Source organism: Zeugodacus cucurbitae, chromosome 2 (genome assembly GCF_028554725.1).
Source record: "Zeugodacus cucurbitae isolate PBARC_wt_2022May chromosome 2, idZeuCucr1.2, whole genome shotgun sequence".
Classification (NCBI taxonomy): domain Eukaryota; kingdom Metazoa; phylum Arthropoda; class Insecta; order Diptera; family Tephritidae; genus Zeugodacus; species Zeugodacus cucurbitae.
In genome coordinates this window covers 40,704,341-40,723,446 of record NC_071667.1, presented here as the reverse complement: position 1 = coordinate 40,723,446, position 19,106 = coordinate 40,704,341, and the positions used below count along the sequence as shown (strand labels likewise).

At 33.3% G+C, this 19,106-nt stretch overlaps 2 long non-coding RNA genes across 2 annotated transcripts; both read left to right on the top strand.

Moving 5' to 3' along the window:
- The first annotated feature begins 7,706 nt into the window (after nt 1-7,706).
- LOC128919821 (uncharacterized) lies at nt 7,707-10,185 on the top strand. The gene is made up of 2 exons (XR_008469958.1): nt 7,707-8,655; nt 9,484-10,185. It is a non-coding gene; the product is annotated as an uncharacterized LOC128919821 (long non-coding RNA).
- A 3,938-nt stretch (nt 10,186-14,123) lies between these two features.
- On the top strand, nt 14,124-16,431 carry LOC128919813 (uncharacterized). The gene is made up of 2 exons (XR_008469952.1): nt 14,124-15,174; nt 16,007-16,431. It is a non-coding gene; the product is annotated as an uncharacterized LOC128919813 (long non-coding RNA).
- Nucleotides 16,432-19,106: the final 2,675 nt, after the last annotated feature.

Here is a 19,106-nt window from a genome sequence, read left to right as displayed (position 1 = left end):
GACCTCCTGGTGAACAGACGCTGCGAACCTTGGCGAACCCTTAAACCGAGTAAGTCGGAGTGGTCCCACTAATGCTACTTCTCTCTTAGCCGTGACCCTGAGTTTCAAACCCTGAGTACCGCATCTTGATCAGGGTTGCTCACGTTGCCCAGGATATTTCGCAGAGGTGGTGTACGGAATTACCTAATTTCCAATATATAAAGCGATATATCTGCACTTATAGTAGTGTAGTTTAGTTTACATGTTTTGACTTAGGCTCTTTTAGAATGATGCACCATCTCTGTGCCTGTATGTCTTTTCTACTTCATTTTTGCTGTCGTTATGATGCAGCTATCATGAGCAAATGTGGTAATTGTACAGCATATCTTAAGCATATCGTTACTTAGGCATTTTGATAGTGTGATGATTAGTTAAATTGTTCAGCTCTGTTTTATATTGGGGAAATCGTGTATTTTTTTTTTTTTTTAAGTTTTCTCTTTTTCTCTATAAGATTCAAAATGTCGGCTTTGTATTTATTATAAAAGTTTTTTCGTTTCAAGACCGGAGAGCTCTTCCATGCCGATTCTTGAATAACTTTCGTAAGTTCATATACTGCATTTTAAGATGGAGAAATGGGCCTAATCATTGAATACGTGTCGATAGAAAAATGGTTTGATACGATCGAAAAATTTTAGGCCGAAATCATTGAAACCGTATCGAAAATAAGATTTATGATCGAAATCTTTGAATCCGCAAAATCGAAATCTATCCCTTGGTGAGTGATTTGCGGAAATTTAAACGAAATGAACTATTAAGAGTTTTTATGTCAACAATTACTGTTGGCGGACTAAATTATATTTTAAATGGGTATTTTAAAGACAAGAGACAAAAACACACTAACAAAAATTAATATAAGGTGTTCAAAAGCGAAATAATGTTTCCCTCCGAAATCGCGATAGAATTTTCTCAAAGATCCTCAGGCGAATTGAATTATTTTTGGGAAGATATTTCGTAATAGTTAAACGATGTAGGCTCTCCAATCCAGGACGAAACTGGATGAAAGAAAATGTAAAATTACGTGTATATATTTTGGGTTATAAAAGTAATTTATTTATATTTTGAAACTGATTTTAAGTTTGAAGCAAAAAAAATTGCAAATACGTACAACGTATGTCTAAAACACGGGGTGTTCCCTTCATCTAAGTTCATTCAGTGAGGAGGTCAGTTTTTTTAAACGAAGCAAAAATAACAGAAAATTTAATTGATCAAATTTGTCGATGAAAGTCGATGAAACAGTTGTACGTTCTTACTTTGTGGTAAATAAGTTTTTCGACGGAATCAATGATTGCATAAAAAATTGCATCGATCTAAAATCTTTATCGTATCGAAATCGAATTCGATCGAATATAAACATTTTAGTTCTATGTGCTAAAAAAATTTTTCAGGTCTGACTATCATATGAACTGTCAAATGATTCACATTGTTCTTGCACAAATTGTTCCAAAACGTATAATACAGTTATGTCAACATATATAAAACGACAAAAAAATTACTGTTATTAATAAGCAATGCACAAGAAACTGAACCACAAAACAAAAATACAGATGTCGTTGCTCGTCATCAGCTTTTGTTTTACTTATACATTCCTTGATAAGTAGGATCGCCAAATGTTAGTGAAAATCAAAAAGAAGAATGTGTGAAACAAATGAAATTACTATGTAATAGCAAGTACACCAGTTGTTCAGTAGCTTCTTCACTCATGTATGAGTAGATATTTGCTGAAAATACATGCCTATGAATGTGAGTGGACATCACCACCGTATTTGAAGCATGTTAATCATGTGAATCTGTGTAATCAAATTAATCACTCTTGCAGTTCTCTGGTGTGCACATACTTTTGACTACTGGTATTCATTATTTCCTTTGGTCTGTCATATGTCCATCTATTCTAACTATACTTACATCCTTCGCTTAGAAATAGATCAAGATTTACAACTACATAACATTTTATTGTGCTGCAACAACAATATATAAAGCTTTTTCTGTGGAATTTGTAAAACACGTTCAACGTGTAAATACTTGTGTCTATCTCTGTATATAAATTTTTGTTTGTATTTACATTTCTTAAATATTTGCCCCTATTTTCGTTGTCGTTATCGTTTTAATAAGAACGCCTATTTGGCATTACTGTTGGCGTTATCGACATTTATCGAAAATAAATTGAGATTCCCCAATTGAAACGACTATAGAATTGACATAGAAACAGTCGTTCTTTGTCGTTGCTATAATTGAGAGCGATATAGAAACGACGCGGTTATTTGAAGTGAAGATGAAAATTCCAAATCGGAAACAGTTTGAAATTTTAATTTCTGAAAGCTGTTGCGAATTTAATGCAGTTCGGTAATTAGCTGGACCTCCAGGTATAGTAGTCGGATTAGCCGTAAGCGAGGAGACGCTGGAAGTATCATATATTTTAGAAGAAAGATTGGAGGACGCAGATGCCACCACTACTTCTTTTGGTATACACTTATATACTCAACATTCCAACATATCACCCATTAAAAAAAAAATAAAAAAAATGGAAGATTAAAATTGTTGGGCAGATCGTAAGTGCAACAAGTACAGTGGTACATTTGTTTAGAGTCATTAGGGAATAGCATAAAATCCATTAAGGACTGCTTTAAAAATGCGTCTCGTTACATAAGAAAGAAGTTTTTATTGGAAAAAGAGCGCCTTAAATTATACTATATAAAATATGTATAGAAATTTCGATAACTTTACTTTGGCGTTACGATATACGAATTTAGGAACGAAACGACGATAACAACGACAACGGGAATAGGACCGATTTATATCGAAATTATATAAACACGAATACCATTAAATTGTCGCTTCCACTCAAACATAACAATTTTGCAAAAATTGATCCAGTATTTTTCGAAAAATATTTATTTTATTTTTTTTTAAAACCTCAAATTTGATTTATTATAACTTCTGTTATGTAAGCGTTATCGAAAAATGTACACCATTGAAATAAAAGTAATAGTCTTTTAGTAACTTCATCCTACAACTAATAGTAATGATTTTCACTCAATAAGTATATTTTCGAAATTTGACTGAATTCAAAATTTGAGCAAATTTTTACTTTTTATGGAAATAAAAAAAAATAGTTTAGTCCAATACCTAGCCATGTGTTGTACAGTATAATCGATTACATAAAAAATAAAACGGTGTTATTCTTATTTTTAGGTATACCAGCAATGGCAGGAAGTGCTATAATCGGTGGAGTGTTACTGGCTTTAATTGAAGGAGTTGGAATTTTATTTACCCGTCTTTCTGCAGAACAATTTCGAAATCCTACACCACCAATTGAAGATCCGATAGCACTAGGCGATACTGCACAATCTTTAGGTTTGGGTCAAACCCATCAGCATCAATCACAGTATCAGTGAATACGCGTTGTAATATGTACAGGATTCTTATTTATACATATGCGTTGTAACATATTTGTGAACCAAGTTCATAACGGTGTAAATTTATTTTTAATAGACCATAATATTTAGCAATTTTACAATTTCTGAAAATTACGTTATATTTACATTTAAATCTTATATTTCAATAGTCATTTGTAATATTCTGATGATTATGTGAAATAAATTTAAATTAAATAATGAGTTTGAACAAAGAAAAACTTAAGCCCAAGGTAACAAAATTAAGGCAAACCACAAACGAAACTATAACCTATATTTAATTCCAATTATTCCAACAGAAAATGTATTATCAAAATAATTTCTTGTAGCACACGAGTCATGAGAGTCTTGTTCACCTAATGGTTGTTTTTAATATCTAAAACTAAACAAGTTAGGTATAGTGTCGCAAAACAAAATGGTCAACGATAAGTTGAGATATCTTAATAAAACTTGGTTTACGTGTTTACCTTAAAAGTAAAAATCAGTACATAAAATCATTGCAGGGAAGGGCATCTTTGATTAAAATGTTTTGAAGTTACAAGTTTATTCTACATATTTCATGTAAACTAATAGCGCCATATCAACTAAACCTGTTCAAAATATTTTGTCCTAATAACTTGCCACACGATATGAAAATGAATGAAATGGAATAATAACCACCACATAACCCTCTAAATCCATTAGCTCAGACAGAATACATATGTCGATATGGTTTCCGGAAAGAGAAATATATGGTTTCCACCTCAGCACTTAGCATCATAAACCTCCAAATAACTCGATTTCCTCAAATTCCCTGTGAAAGGACCTGAATATGTATATAGGGCTGAAGAGATGGACCAAGAATTATCGGAGAGAACTGCAATTATTGGTGTTACTTTGAGCAAATTGAGAAATTCTAAAGTTAACGAATTAATCGGGATTAACTTTTATATTTTAAAATTCGCTCAACCACCAGAGGTAACATCCGTCACTAAATACTCCGAAGATTGTAATATTTTTCAAGGTCAAAATTTTAAAGTAAAAATAATTAAACATGGGATTCCATTAGGCGATGATAATATATAACTTCCTCAATGTAACACTCAATGTTAAATGTCGGATTTTGCACTGCGATTGGCTTTGATGTATTATTACTTGAAAACTAAAAAAAAAAAAATTTTGCTTCTTTGAATTTATCAACTGATTCTAGTTAATTTGGGCGCGCTGAATTCAAAGCTAAATAATCAGTTTGTCTCTATCAGCTCTAGTTTTCATGATATAGCCGTTTTATACTTTTTTATTACCCAAATTAATTAGAATCAGTTGATAAATTCAAAGAAGCAAATTGAGTGTTGGCCTGTGTAATTATACCACTTGGTACCATTGTTCAAATTTTTGCATTTCGTGAGACACCAAGCCAATTAAAACGGTGGCGTTTATTTATATGAAATAAACGGTCTTGTAGCCTCTCCACATGAGCAAGTATGATTTGGACTATTGTAAAATCCTTGCGCGAGGATACATTTTTTTTTCATTATTACAACGGAATGGAAGGTGAACAGTTGAAGTGAACGCAAGAGCAATTTTCGGTGCCGTGGAAAAGTCTAAATAACATTATTAAACTGCGAAACCGAATTTTTTGTGCATGAAATAAAGACACAGTGTCCTGGCATGGATTGAATGTGTCTTCACTTTTGTGGTTTGCGGAATCTTGTAAAAAAAGAAAACAAAATTGTTTAAACGTTTTGTTAGTGAACCCAAGTTTATAAAAACAACTTGTGGAAAGAGAAAGGAGAAGGGAGAAAAAAAAAAACATCACAAAGCGTTATTGTGGATGCGGACAGCCGTACTAAACACGTGCGTAAGCAAATGATTATATTTACAATCAGCTGTTCTCTTACAATTACCAGCTGTGATCAAAACTGCCATACAGGTTTAATAAATACAGTATACAAAGTTTTATACCCAACTGCATTACCGAACAAACAACAGGTTGCTAACACCCAGTAGAGAAATCGCTAAAAACAAAAAATGGTTGAAACTCAACATGACGTGACGCCGAGAAATAGTTTAAGCACGTTTAGAGTACATACAATTAAAGAGTTACAAAAGGCTAACTCTCTTGTAAATGAAAGACTTAAAACCTTAGAAGCGATGTGTAATCAATTACACAAAGATAATATAGGGGTCGGCTTTAGTATAGTAAAATGGGTTTGGTTGGAAAGAGGACGATCTCCAGATTACGAATAAACGCGAAAGATTATTATTTTTATTGTTTCGTCATGGAGGCTGGCGATGTTTCCGACTGTTGTGCCACAGACACCTTCTTTACCCACACTAGCGTTGAAATCGCCAAGCACGATTTTGACATCGTGGCGGGGGCAGTGCTCATATGTATGTTCTAGGCGCTTATGTTCGCCAGCATCTCAAGCTCCTTGCGCTCACGTATTTCTGCCTCTGTCTTTTTTGTTTTCTCTCTATGTTGTCCTTGCCCACCCTGGCCTTGAAGGCGCCAAGAACGATTTTGATATCGTGGCGGGACAGTTTTCGTATCTATATTCGAGAAGTGAATAAAAATCATCTTTGGTCTCGTCGTCTTTCTCATTCGTCGGAACGTGAGCACAAATTAGACTAATGTTGAGGAATTTAGCCTTGATGCGGATAGTGGCGATTCACTCGTTCACAGGTGTGAATCCGGAGACGAGTTGGCGATCTTGTTTTACATGGCGGGTCCCAAACCCAAGTCATAACCCTGGTTGAGGAGTAAAGTTGTGTACTATGTTTATATAGCGAGCCGCTTGCTCCAAGACAGACGCCCGCTTACAGCTGGACCTCCTGGTGAACAGACGCTGCGAACCTTGGCGAACCCTTAAACCGAGTAAGTCGGAGTGGTCCCACTAATGCTACTTCTCTCTTAGCCGTGACCCTGAGTTTCAAACCCTGAGTACCGCATCTTGATCAGGGTTGCTCACGTTGCCCAGGATATTTCGCAGAGGTGGTGTACGGAATTACCTAATTTCCAATATATAAAGCGATATATCTGCACTTATAGTAGTGTAGTTTAGTTTACATGTTTTGACTTAGGCTCTTTTAGAATGATGCACCATCTCTGTGCCTGTATGTCTTTTCTACTTCATTTTTGCTGTCGTTATGATGCAGCTATCATGAGCAAATGTGGTAATTGTACAGCATATCTTAAGCATATCGTTACTTAGGCATTTTGATAGTGTGATGATTAGTTAAATTGTTCAGCTCTGTTTTATATTGGGGAAATCGTGTATTTTTTTTTTTTTTAAGTTTTCTCTTTTTCTCTATAAGATTCAAAATGTCGGCTTTGTATTTATTATAAAAGTTTTTTCGTTTCAAGACCGGAGAGCTCTTCCATGCCGATTCTTGAATAACTTTCGTAAGTTCATATACTGCATTTTAAGATGGAGAAATGGGCCTAATCATTGAATACGTGTCGATAGAAAAATGGTTTGATACGATCGAAAAATTTTAGGCCGAAATCATTGAAACCGTATCGAAAATAAGATTTATGATCGAAATCTTTGAATCCGCAAAATCGAAATCTATCCCTTGGTGAGTGATTTGCGGAAATTTAAACGAAATGAACTATTAAGAGTTTTTATGTCAACAATTACTGTTGGCGGACTAAATTATATTTTAAATGGGTATTTTAAAGACAAGAGACAAAAACACACTAACAAAAATTAATATAAGGTGTTCAAAAGCGAAATAATGTTTCCCTCCGAAATCGCGATAGAATTTTCTCAAAGATCCTCAGGCGAATTGAATTATTTTTGGGAAGATATTTCGTAATAGTTAAACGATGTAGGCTCTCCAATCCAGGACGAAACTGGATGAAAGAAAATGTAAAATTACGTGTATATATTTTGGGTTATAAAAGTAATTTATTTATATTTTGAAACTGATTTTAAGTTTGAAGCAAAAAAAATTGCAAATACGTACAACGTATGTCTAAAACACGGGGTGTTCCCTTCATCTAAGTTCATTCAGTGAGGAGGTCAGTTTTTTTAAACGAAGCAAAAATAACAGAAAATTTAATTGATCAAATTTGTCGATGAAAGTCGATGAAACAGTTGTACGTTCTTACTTTGTGGTAAATAAGTTTTTCGACGGAATCAATGATTGCATAAAAAATTGCATCGATCTAAAATCTTTATCGTATCGAAATCGAATTCGATCGAATATAAACATTTTAGTTCTATGTGCTAAAAAAATTTTTCAGGTCTGACTATCATATGAACTGTCAAATGATTCACATTGTTCTTGCACAAATTGTTCCAAAACGTATAATACAGTTATGTCAACATATATAAAACGACAAAAAAATTACTGTTATTAATAAGCAATGCACAAGAAACTGAACCACAAAACAAAAATACAGATGTCGTTGCTCGTCATCAGCTTTTGTTTTACTTATACATTCCTTGATAAGTAGGATCGCCAAATGTTAGTGAAAATCAAAAAGAAGAATGTGTGAAACAAATGAAATTACTATGTAATAGCAAGTACACCAGTTGTTCAGTAGCTTCTTCACTCATGTATGAGTAGATATTTGCTGAAAATACATGCCTATGAATGTGAGTGGACATCACCACCGTATTTGAAGCATGTTAATCATGTGAATCTGTGTAATCAAATTAATCACTCTTGCAGTTCTCTGGTGTGCACATACTTTTGACTACTGGTATTCATTATTTCCTTTGGTCTGTCATATGTCCATCTATTCTAACTATACTTACATCCTTCGCTTAGAAATAGATCAAGATTTACAACTACATAACATTTTATTGTGCTGCAACAACAATATATAAAGCTTTTTCTGTGGAATTTGTAAAACACGTTCAACGTGTAAATACTTGTGTCTATCTCTGTATATAAATTTTTGTTTGTATTTACATTTCTTAAATATTTGCCCCTATTTTCGTTGTCGTTATCGTTTTAATAAGAACGCCTATTTGGCATTACTGTTGGCGTTATCGACATTTATCGAAAATAAATTGAGATTCCCCAATTGAAACGACTATAGAATTGACATAGAAACAGTCGTTCTTTGTCGTTGCTATAATTGAGAGCGATATAGAAACGACGCGGTTATTTGAAGTGAAGATGAAAATTCCAAATCGGAAACAGTTTGAAATTTTAATTTCTGAAAGCTGTTGCGAATTTAATGCAGTTCGGTAATTAGCTGGACCTCCAGGTATAGTAGTCGGATTAGCCGTAAGCGAGGAGACGCTGGAAGTATCATATATTTTAGAAGAAAGATTGGAGGACGCAGATGCCACCACTACTTCTTTTGGTATACACTTATATACTCAACATTCCAACATATCACCCATTAAAAAAAAAATAAAAAAAATGGAAGATTAAAATTGTTGGGCAGATCGTAAGTGCAACAAGTACAGTGGTACATTTGTTTAGAGTCATTAGGGAATAGCATAAAATCCATTAAGGACTGCTTTAAAAATGCGTCTCGTTACATAAGAAAGAAGTTTTTATTGGAAAAAGAGCGCCTTAAATTATACTATATAAAATATGTATAGAAATTTCGATAACTTTACTTTGGCGTTACGATATACGAATTTAGGAACGAAACGACGATAACAACGACAACGGGAATAGGACCGATTTATATCGAAATTATATAAACACGAATACCATTAAATTGTCGCTTCCACTCAAACATAACAATTTTGCAAAAATTGATCCAGTATTTTTCGAAAAATATTTATTTTATTTTTTTTAAAACCTCAAATTTGATTTATTATAACTTCTGTTATGTAAGCGTTATCGAAAAATGTACACCATTGAAATAAAAGTAATAGTCTTTTAGTAACTTCATCCTACAACTAATAGTAATGATTTTCACTCAATAAGTATATTTTCGAAATTTGACTGAATTCAAAATTTGAGCAAATTTTTACTTTTTATGGAAATAAAAAAAAATAGTTTAGTCCAATACCTAGCCATGTGTTGTACAGTATAATCGATTACATAAAAAATAAAACGGTGTTATTCTTATTTTTAGGTATACCAGCAATGGCAGGAAGTGCTATAATCGGTGGAGTGTTACTGGCTTTAATTGAAGGAGTTGGAATTTTATTTACCCGTCTTTCTGCAGAACAATTTCGAAATCCTACACCACCAATTGAAGATCCGATAGCACTAGGCGATACTGCACAATCTTTAGGTTTGGGTCAAACCCATCAGCATCAATCACAGTATCAGTGAATACGCGTTGTAATATGTACAGGATTCTTATTTATACATATGCGTTGTAACATATTTGTGAACCAAGTTCATAACGGTGTAAATTTATTTTTAATAGACCATAATATTTAGCAATTTTACAATTTCTGAAAATTACGTTATATTAACATTTAAATCTTATATTTCAATAGTCATTTGTAATATTCTGATGATTATGTGAAATAAATTTAAATTAAATAATGAGTTTGAACAAAGAAAAACTTAAGCCCAAGGTAACAAAATTAAGGCAAACCACAAACGAAACTATAACCTATATTTAATTCCAATTATTCCAACAGAAAATGTATTATCAAAATAATTTCTTGTAGCACACGAGTCATGAGAGTCTTGTTCACCTAATGGTTGTTTTTAATATCTAAAACTAAACAAGTTAGGTATAGTGTCGCAAAACAAAATGGTCAACGATAAGTTGAGATATCTTAATAAAACTTGGTTTACGTGTTTACCTTAAAAGTAAAAATCAGTACATAAAATCATTGCAGGGAAGGGCATCTTTGATTAAAATGTTTTGAAGTTACAAGTTTATTCTACATATTTCATGTAAACTAATAGCGCCATATCAACTAAACCTGTTCAAAATATTTTGTCCTAATAACTTGCCACACGATATGAAAATGAATGAAATGGAATAATAACCACCACATAACCCTCTAAATCCATTAGCTCAGACAGAATACATATGTCGATATGGTTTCCGGAAAGAGAAATATATGGTTTCCACCTCAGCACTTAGCATCATAAACCTCCAAATAACTCGATTTCCTCAAATTCCCTGTGAAAGGACCTGAATATGTATATAGGGCTGAAGAGATGGACCAAGAATTATCGGAGAGAACTGCAATTATTGGTGTTACTTTGAGCAAATTGAGAAATTCTAAAGTTAACGAATTAATCGGGATTAACTTTTATATTTTAAAATTCGCTCAACCACCAGAGGTAACATCCGTCACTAAATACTCCGAAGATTGTAATATTTTTCAAGGTCAAAATTTTAAAGTAAAAATAATTAAACATGGGATTCCATTAGGCGATGATAATATATAACTTCCTCAATGTAACACTCAATGTTAAATGTCGGATTTTGCACTGCGATTGGCTTTGATGTATTATTACTTGAAAACTAAAAAAAAAAAAATTTTGCTTCTTTGAATTTATCAACTGATTCTAGTTAATTTGGGCGCGCTGAATTCAAAGCTAAATAATCAGTTTGTCTCTATCAGCTCTAGTTTTCATGATATAGCCGTTTTATACTTTTTTATTACCCAAATTAATTAGAATCAGTTGATAAATTCAAAGAAGCAAATTGAGTGTTGGCCTGTGTAATTATACCACTTGGTACCATTGTTCAAATTTTTGCATTTCGTGAGACACCAAGCCAATTAAAACGGTGGCGTTTATTTATATGAAATAAACGGTCTTGTAGCCTCTCCACATGAGCAAGTATGATTTGGACTATTGTAAAATCCTTGCGCGAGGATACATTTTTTTTTCATTATTACAACGGAATGGAAGGTGAACAGTTGAAGTGAACGCAAGAGCAATTTTCGGTGCCGTGGAAAAGTCTAAATAACATTATTAAACTGCGAAACCGATTTTTTTACACAAAGATAATATAGGGGTCGGCTTTAGTATAGTATCCCCCGATTTCAGAGTTAAAATGGGTTTGGTTGGAAAGAGGACGATCTCCAGATTACGAATATATATAATAGGAGACTTATAGTTTTCGAGATATTCGCATTTAAAGTTGAAAATTTCACAAATTTTATGTGGCGATATTTCGATTATTACTTAACTTTTAATTTAATTTATAATGCGCTTATTATACACTAACACTTCACTAAATTGTTTCCACATACTCCCACATTACATATTTTACAAACGAATAAAAGTTAATAAAAAATTACATGATTTATAATACATTTATTCCTGTTTCTTGAAAAACCATGATATTGGGTGGACCAGAGTTATTTTCCAAAAGCGCGGCCGAAGGCCGCAATTGCAGAAAAAAGCAATACGCGAAAGATTATTATTTTTATTTTCATTTGTTTGGTTATGGCAACACTTCATATCTGTCAACCGCTTTTCTACACAGTGGAATCTATCTTAGCGTATCTTAGCTGCTACAAGATAGTGGTCCGAGTCCGAGTCGATGTTAGGACCACGAAGCGTACGCACATCAAAAACACTGGAGATATGTCGTCCATCTATCACAACATGATCGATCTGGTTGTGAGTGATTCGATCCGGGGACAGCCAAGTAGCTTGATGGATTTTCTTATGCTGGAATGTAGTACTACAGACGACCATATTTCGAAGTCGATCAGCCTCAGACCGCGTGGCGATGTTTCGTCATGGAGGCTGGCGATGTTTCCGACTGTTGTGCCACAGACACCTTCTTTACCCACACTAGCGTTGAAATCGCCAAGCACGATTTTGACATCGTGGCGGGGGCAGTGCTCATATGTATGTTCTAGGCGCTCATGTTCGCCAGCATCTCAAGCTCCTTGCGCTCACGTATTTCTGCCTCTCTCTTTTTTGTTTTCTCTCTATGTTGTCCTTGCCCACCCTGGCCTTGAAGGCGCCAAGAACGATTTTGATATCGTGGCGGGACAGTTTTCGTATCTATATTCGAGAAGTGAATAAAAATCATCTTTGGTCTCGTCGTCTTTCTCATTCGTCGGAACGTGAGCACAAATTAGACTAATGTTGAGGAATTTAGCCTTGATGCGGATAGTGGCGATTCACTCGTTCACAGGTGTGAATCCGGAGACGAGTTGGCGATCTTGTTTTACATGGCGGGTCCCAAACCCAAGTCATAACCCTGGTTGAGGAGTAAAGTTGTGTACTATGTTTATATAGCGAGCCGCTTGCTCCAAGACAGACGCCCGCTTACAGCTGGACCTCCTGGTGAACAGACGCTGCGAACCTTGGCGAACCCTTAAACCGAGTAAGTCGGAGTGGTCCCACTAATGCTACTTCTCTCTTAGCCGTGACCCTGAGTACTGCATCTTGATCAGGGTTGCTCACGTTGCCCAGGATATTTCGCAGAGGTGGTGTACGGAATTACCTAATTTCCAATATATAAGGCGATATATCTGCACTTATAGTAGTGTAGTTTAGTTTACATGTTTTGACTTAGGCTCTTTTAGAATGATGCACCATCTCTGTGCCCATTCCACTATTTAATTGATTGAAGATTGGATTCTGTATGTCTTTTCTACTTCATTTTTGCTGTCGTTATGATGCAGCTATCATGAGCAAATGTGGTAATTGTACAGCATATCTTAAGCATATCGTTACTTAGGCATTTTGATAGTGCGATGATTAGTTAAATTGTTCAGCTCTGTTTTATATTGGGGAAATCGTGTATTTTTTTTTTTGAAGCTTTCTCTTTTTCTCTATAAGATTCAAAATGTCGGCTTTGTATTTATTACAAAAGTTTTTTCGTTTCAAGACCGGAGAGCTCTTCCATGCCGATTCTTGAATAACTTTCGTAAGTTCATATACTGCACTTTAAGATGGAGAAATGGGCCTAATCATTGAATACGTGTCGATAGAAAAATGGTTCGATACGATCGAAAAATTTTAGGCCGAAATCATTGAAACCGTATCGAAAATAAGATTTACGATCGAAATCTTTGAATCCGCAAAATCGAAATCTATCCCTTGGTGAGTGATTTGCGGAAATTTAAACGAAATGAACTATTAAGAGTTTTTATGTCAACAATTACTGTTGGTGGACTAAATTATTTTTTAAATGGGTATTTTAAAGACAAGAGACAAAAACACACTAACAAAAATTAATATAAGGTGTTCAAAAGCGAAATAATGTTTCCCTCCGAAATCGCGATAGAATTTTCTCAAAGATCCTCAGGCGAATTGAATTATTTTTGGGAAGATATTTCGTAATAGTTAAACGATGTAGGCTCTCCAATCCAGGACGAAACTGGATGAAAGAAAATGTAAAATTACGTGTATATATTTTGGGTTATAAAAGTAATTTATTTATATTTTGAAACTGATTTTAAGTTTGAAGCAAAGAAAATTGCAAATACGTACAACGTATGTCTAAAACACGGGGTGTTCCCTTCATCTAAGTTCATTCAGTGAGGAGGTCAGTTTTTTTAAACGAAGCAAAAATAACAGAAAATTTAATTGATCAAATTTGTCGATGAAAGTCGATGAAACAGTTGTACGTTCTTACTTTGTGGTAAATAAGTTTTTCGACGGAATCAATGATTGCATAAAAAAGTGCATCGATCTAAAATCTTTATCGTATCGAAATCGAATTCGATCGAATATAAACATTTTAGTTCTATGTGCTAAAAAAATTTTTCAGGTCTGACTATCATATGAACGGTCAAATGATTCACATTGTTCTTGCACAAATTGTTCCAAAACGAATAATACAGTTATGTCAAAAAAATTACTGTTATTAATAAGCAATGCACAAGAAACTGAACCACAAAACAAAAATACAGATGTCGTTGCTCGTCATCAGCTTTTGTTTTACTTATACATTCCTTGATAAGTAAGATCGCCAAATGTTAGTGAAAATCAAAAAGAAGAATGTGTGAAACAAATGAAATTACTATGTAATAGCAAGTACACCAGTTGTTCAGTAGCTTCTTCACTCATGTATGAGTAGATATTTGCTGAAAATACATGCCTATGAATGTGAGTGGACATCACCACCGTATTTGAAGCATGTTAATCATGTGAATCTGTGTAATCAAATTAATCACTCTTGCAGTTCTCTGGTGTGCACATACTTTTGACTACTGGTATTCATTATTTCCTTTGGTCTGTCATATGTCCATTTATTCTAACTATACTTACATCCTTCGCTTAGGAATAGATCAAGATTTACAACTACATAACATTTTATTGTGCTGCAACAACAATATATAAAGCTTTTTCTGTGGAATTTGTAAAACACGTTCAACGTGTAAATACTTGTGTCTATCTCTGTATATAAATTTTGGTTTGTATTTACATTTCTTAAATATTTGCCCCTATTTTCGTTGTCGTTATCGTTTTAAACCAAATAAGAACGCCTATTTGGCATTACTGTTGGCGTTATCAACATTTATCGAAAATAAATTGAGATTCCCCAATTAGAAACGACTATAGAATTGACATAGAAACAGTCGTTCTTTGTCGTTGCTATAATTGAGAGCGATATAGAAACGACGCGGTTATTTGAAGTGAAGATGAAAATTCCAAATCGGAAACAGTTTGAAATTTTAATTTCTGAAATAGAAAAATATCCTGCATATGCCAACGTTTTTAGAAAAGGGATAAAACCTTTAAATTTCAAATTTTTTGGACGGATATTTCCAAACAATTCAATTAATTTGCAAGAGGAGTTAATAAACAGATACCACAGTCTCCTTTAGAAGAAGCTGTTGCGAATTTAATGCAGTTCGGTAATTAGCTGGACCTCCAGGTATAGTAGTCGGATTAGCCGTAAGCGAGGAGACGCTGGAAGTATCATATATTTTAGAAGAAAGATTGGAGGACGCAGATGCCACCACTACTTCTTTTGGTATACACTTATATACCCAACTTTCCAACATATCACCTATTAAAAAAAAATTAAAAAAAAAGAAAATTTAAAATTAAAATTGGGCAGATCGTAAGTGCAACAAGTACAGTGGTACATTTGTTTAGAGTCATTAGGGAATAGCATAAAATCCATTAAGGACTGCTTTAAAGAAGCGTCTCGTTACATAAGAAAGAAGTTTTTATTGGAAAAAGAGCGCCTTAAATTATACTATATAAAATATGTATAGAAATTTCGATAACTTTTCTTTGGCGTTACGATATACGAATTTAGGAACGAAACGACGATAACAACGACAACGGGAATAGGACCGATTTATACCGAAATTATATAAACACGAATACCATTAAATTGTCGCTTCCACTCAAACATAACAATTTTTCAAAAATTGATCCAGTATTTTTCGAAAAATATTTAGTTTATTTTTTTTTAAAACCTCAAATTTGACTTATTATAACTTCTGTTATGTAAGCGTTATCGAAAAATGTACACCATTGAAATAAAAGTAATAGTCTTTTAGTAACTTCATCCTACAACTAATAGTAATGATTTTCACTCAATAAGTATATTTTCGAAATTTGACTGAATTCAAAATTTGAGCAAATTTTTACTTTTTATGGAAATAAAAAAAAATAGTTTAGTCCAATACCTAGCCATGTGTTGTACAGTATAATCGATTACATAAAAAATAAAACGGTGTTATTCTTATTTTTAGGTATACCAGCAATGGCAGGAAGTGCTATAATCGGTGGAGTGTTACTGGCTTTAATTGAAGGAGTTGGAATTTTATTTACCCGTCTTTCTGCAGAACAATTTCGAAATCCTACACCACCAATTGAAGATCCGATAGCACTAGGCGATACTGCACAATCTTTAGGTTTGGGTCAAACCCATCAGCATCAATCACAGTATCAGTGAATACGCGTTGTAATATGTACAGGATTCTTATTTATACATATGCGTTGTAACAAATTTGTGAACCACGTTCATAACGGTGTAAATTTATTTTTAATAGACCATAATATTTAGCAATTGTACAATTTCTGAAAATTACGTTATATTAACATTTAAATCTTATATTTCAATAGTCATTTGTAATATTCTGATGATTATGTGAAATAAATTTAAATTAAATAATGAGTTTGAACAAAGAAAAACTTAAGCCCAAGGTAACAAAATTAAGGCAAACCACAAACGAAACTATAACCTATATTTAATTCCAATTATTCCAACAGAAAATGTATTATCAAAATAATTTCTTGTAGCACACGAGTCATGAGAGTCTTGTTCACCTAATGGTTGTTTTTAATATCTAAAACTAAACAAGTTAGGTATAGTGTCGCAAAACAAAATGGTCAACGATAAGTTGAGATATCTTAATAAAACTTGGTTTACGTGTTACCTTAAAAGTAAAATTCAGTACATAAAATCATTGGAGGGAAGGGCATCTTTGATTAAAATGTTTTGAAGTTACAAGTTTATTCTACATATTTCATGTAAACTAATAGCGCCATATCAACTAAACCTGTTCAAAATATTTTGTCCTAATAACTTGCCACACGATATGAAAATGAATGAAATGGAATAATAACCACCACATAACCCTCTAAATCCATTAGCTCAGACAGAATACATATGTCGATATGGTTTCCGGAAAGAGAAATATATGGTTTCCACCTCAGCACTTAGCATCATAAACCTCCAAATAACTCGATTTCCTCAAATTCCCTGTGAAAGGACCTGAATATGTATATAGGGCTGAAGAGATGGACCAAGAATTATCGGAGAGAACTGCAATTATTGGTGTTACTTTGAGCAAATTGAGAAATTCTAAAGTTAACGAATTAATCGGGATTAACTTTTATATTTTAAAATTCGCTCAACCACCAGAGGTAACATCCGTCACTAAATACTCCGAAGATTGTAATATTTTTCAAGGTCAAAATTTTAAAGTAAAAATAATTAAACATGGGATTCCATTAGGCGATGATAATATATAACTTCCTCAATGTAACACTCAATGTTAAATGTCGGATTTTGCACTGCGATTGGCTTTGATGTATTATTACTTGAAAACTAAAAAAAAAAAAATTTTTGCTTCTTTGAATTTATCAACTGATTCTAGTTAATTTGGGCGCGCTGAATTCAAAGCTAAATAATCAGTTTGTCTCTATCAGCTCTAGTTTTCATGATATAGCCTTTTTATACTTTTTTATTACCCAAATTAATTAGAATCAGTTGATAAATTCAAAGAAGCAAATTGAGTGTTGGCCTGTGTAATTATACCACTTGGTACCATTGTTCAAATTTTTGCATTTCGTGAGACACCAAGCCAATTAAAACGGTGGCGTTTATTTATATGAAATAAACGGTCTTGTAGCCTCTCCACATGAGCAAGTAAATTGTTCAGCTCTGTTTTATATTGGGGAAATCGTGTATTTTTTTTTTTGAAGCTTTCTCTTTTTCTCTATAAGATTCAAAATGTCGGCTTTGTATTTATTATAAAAGTTTTTTCGTTTCAAGACCGGAGAGCTCTTCCATGCCGATTCTTGAATAACTTTCGTAAGTTCATATACTGCATCTTTCAAAATATCAAATATCATTTTTTTAAGATGGAGAAATGGGCCTAATCATTGAATCCGTGTCGATAGAAAAATGGTTCGATACGATCGAAAAATTTTAGGCCGAAATCATTGAAACCGTATCGAAAATAAGATTTACGATCGAAATCTTTGAATCCGCAAAATCGAAATCTATCCCTTGGTGAGTGATTTGCGGAAATTTAAACGAAATGAACTATTAAGAGTTTTTATGTCAACAATTACTGTTGGCGGACTAAATTATTTTTTAAATGGGTATTTTAAAGACAAGAGACAAAAACACACTAACAAAAATTAATATAAGGTGTTCAAAAGCGAAATAATGTTTCCCTCCGAAATCGCGATAGAATTTTCTCAAAGATCCTCAGGCGAATTGAATTATTTTTGGGAAGATATTTCGTAATAGTTAAACGATGTAGGCTCTCCAATCCAGGACGAAACTGGATGAAAGAAAATGTAAAATTACGTGTATATATTTTGGGTTATAAAAGTAATTTATTTATATTTTGAAACTGATTTTAAGTTTGAAGCAAAGAAAATTGCAAATACGTACAACGTATGTCTAAAACACGGGGTGTTCCCTTCATCTAAGTTCATTCAGTGAGGAGGTCAGTTTTTTTAAACGAAGCAAAAATAACAGAAAATTTAATTGATCAAATTTGTCGATGAAAGTCGATGAAACAGTTGTACGTTCTTACTTTGTGGTAAATAAGTTTTTCGACGGAATCAATGATTGCATAAAAAATTGCATCGATCTAAAATCTTTATCGTATCGAAATCGAATTCGATCGAATATAAACATTTTAGTTCTATGTGCTAAAAAAATTTTTCAGGTCTGACTATCATATGAACGGTCAAATGATTCACATTGTTCTTGCACAAATTGTTCCAAAACGAATAATACAGTTATGTCAAAAAAATTACTGTTATTAATAAGCAATGCACAAGAAACTGAACCACAAAACAAAAATACAGATGTCGTTGCTCGTCATCAGCTTTTGTTTTACTTATACATTCCTTGATAAGTAAGATCGCCAAATGTTAGTGAAAATCAAAAAGAAGAATGTGTGAAACAAATGAAATTACTATGTAATAGCAAGTACACCAGTTGTTCAGTAGCTTCTTCACTCATGTATGAGTAGATATTTGCTGAAAATACATGCCTATGAATGTGAGTGGACATCACCACCGTATTTGAAGCATGTTAATCATGTG